We start from the raw sequence: 3,057 nt of genomic DNA, 5'->3' as shown, positions 1-3,057 counted from the left end.
AAAAAAAAAAAAAGTTTCACAGAGATAAAAATGCCTGCTGCTACCACCCATCCATTTAAATTGCTATCTTTTGAAAAGCACCAGTATGTGTTTTAGACTGATTTCCCTGTTTTAGGGAAATGACAGTCGATAACTTCAGTTCTCATGGTAGTAAAACAAATGAAACGTGTTTATAAAAGTTGTATTTTGAAAAAAAAGAAAAAAAGAGTTTCACAGACTTTCTTGCTGGGGCTGGCTTTGAAAGGTGATCCTCAGATCTCATCCTCCTGAGTAGCTAGGATTACAGGCATTAGCCACAGGCACCCGGCTTTGATTGTAACTTTTTGTGTATGTGCTAGTCCTGGCACTGGAACTCAGGGCCTGGGCATTGTCCCTGTGCTCTTTTGCGACTGCTTTACTACTTATGACACTCTACTTCCAGTTTGACATCTCATTGACATTCCTGCCTGGCCTGACTTTGAACTGTGATCCTCAGATCCAAACCCCCTGAGAAGCTGTGATTACAGGTATGAGCCAGCAATGGCTGGCTCATTTCCTGCTTTTTGGTGGTTAATTGGAGATGAGAGGCTTATGGACTTTCCTGCCTGGGCTGCCTTCAAACCAAGATCCTCAGAGCTCATCCTCCTGAATAGCTAGGATTACAGGTGTGAGCCCCATGCACTTGGTCTGGAAATAACTCCTAATTTTATTTTTGCACTACTTCCATTGAATTTATTACATTTTAAACTTCCCTTTGTTATGCAGGCTTTTATGTTTCTCTTCATTTTCTGCCTCTATTTTGTGATTTTGGATACTATACTTTTCCATTCAACAGGTAGCTATCTTTAATTTCTAACCATCTCCCCTGAACCTATTAAATGTGTATCATGTGTTAACCTGCATTGTGGTGGTGTTGTCCTGGGAAGAGATCTTTAGAATACATATCCCTTCTTCCATTTGGAATTTAGGAGTCCTATAGCACTTTTTCCTATTGGTGGTACTGAGGTTAAATATACATATGTGTGAATATATGTGTGTGTCTATGTATATGAGAAGATAGGGTCTCACTTCCTGCATGGGTGTGCCCTAAGCACAATATGCCTAGGTTAGGCTTCCTATCATAGGTAGGATAATAAGTTACTGTGTCCAGCTTTGTTATGGAGAAAGAGGTCTCTCAAACTTTCTGCCCAGCTGGCACTCAGCCACAATCCTCTCAAGTACCATTACAGACATGAACTAGTGGTGCTAGTCGGTTGCGGGGCTTGAACTCAGGGCCTGTGCGCTGTCCCTGAACTTTTTTGCTCAAGGCTAGTGCTCCATAGCTCCACTTTTGGTTTTCTGGTGGTTAATTGGAAATAAGTCTCACAGACTTTTCTTCCTGCCTGGGCTGGCTCTGAACTGTGATCCTCAGATCTCAGCCTCCTGAGTAGCTACAATTATAGGCATGAGCCACCGGCACTGGCTTTCCTTTTTTTTTGGGGGGGGGTCCGGTCGTGGGGCCTGAACTCTGGGCCTGGGCGCTGTCCCTCAGCTCTTCAGCTCAAGGTTAGCACGCTACCACTTGAGCCATAACACCACTTCCGGCTTTTTTTTTCCTGCTTATGTGGTGCTGAGGAATCAAACCCAGGGCCTCATGCATGCAAGGCAAGCGCTTAACCACTAAGCCACCTTCCCAGCCCCTTTTTTTCTTTTTCTTTTTTTTAATAAATCAAGCTGCTTGGGTTTTTGAGTTGTTTTTTTGCCTGTCCTGGGGCTTAAACTTAGGGGCTGGACACTGCTCCTGAACTTCTTTGTGCTCAAGGCTAGCACTCTACCACCTGAGCCACAGCGCCACTTCTGGCTTTTTCTGAGTAGTTAGAGATAAAAGTCTCATGAACTTTCTGTCTGGGCTGGCTTCGAACCACTATCCTCAGATCCCAGCCTCTTGAGTAGCTAAGAGTACAGGCATGAGCCACTGGCGCCTGGCCTGCTTGGGTTTATTGGGATTTTCTGATGTACTGACTCAGCCTCATTCAGCTTCTAGACATTCTCCTTATTGTGCCTGAGTTCATCTGTGGCCTTTTCCCCCTCTGGAACTTCTATGAGTGATCTTGTCTTTATTTCTCTTTTCCAGCAGGATCTCCACTTTTTTGGCTACCCCTCTTCAGTTCTGAAATACATCTTGCAAATAACTAATTTGACCACCTGGCCAGGGCTAGAGCTTTCCTTATGGTGTTCTGTTTGTTTTTAGTGTCATGAGGCTCAAAAGCAGAGCCTGAATGCTGTTCCTGAGCTCTTTTGCTTAATTAAGGCTAGTTAATTCTCTACCACTGAGCCATACTCCGCTGCCAGTTATTAAGTGGTTAATTGGAGATAAGCATCTCTTGAGGAGCTGGCTTCCAAGGGCAATTCTGAGATCTCATCCTCCTAAGTAGCTCGGATTACAGGTGTGAACCACTAGTGCCAGGTTCCTTATGTTTTTTTTTTTAATAAAGTCTCTTTCTTCTTTAAAGAATAGAATTCCTGGGCTGGGAAGTTGGCTCAGTGGTAGAGCGCTTGCCTTGCATACCTGAGGCCTGGGTTTGATTCCTCAGCACCACATAAGCAAAATGCCGGAAGTGGCGCTGTGGCTCAAGTGGTAGAGTGCTAGCCTTGAGCTGAAGAGCTGAGGGTCAGAGTTCAGGCCCCAGGACCGGACCCCCCCCACAAAAAAAAATAGAATTCCTCTCCCTCTGTGCCAGGGTGTGACGGTTTCCCCTTTGTCTTGTGCCTGGCTGGTTTTGCTTTTTTGTTTCCTTCATCAGTCAGGGTGCTTGAATAGTGGCCAAGGGGTGAGTGGCAAAATATTGGTACTTTTTGTTCTTCTGTGTCAGGGAGAAATGACCAATCATCAGCCATTTGCTGAAGTGGGGTGGATGGGGAATGGTGTGATGGTTTCTCTGATAGGTAGGTAACTCTTTTTCTACCTCACCAGCCCACCTCTAGTCAGGTGGCTCTCCCAGGTGGGTTTTTTTTCTTTCTTTTTTCTTTTTTTTTTTTTGTCGGTCATGGAACCTGAACTCTGGGCCTGGGCGCTGTCCCTCAGCTCTTCAGCTCAAG

Source organism: Dipodomys ordii, unplaced genomic scaffold, assembly GCF_000151885.1.
Source record: "Dipodomys ordii isolate 6190 unplaced genomic scaffold, Dord_2.0 Scaffold147, whole genome shotgun sequence".
Taxonomy (NCBI): Eukaryota; Metazoa; Chordata; class Mammalia; order Rodentia; family Heteromyidae; genus Dipodomys; species Dipodomys ordii.
The sequence above is the reverse complement of the archived record's forward strand: the minus strand, read 5'-3'. Positions refer to the sequence as shown.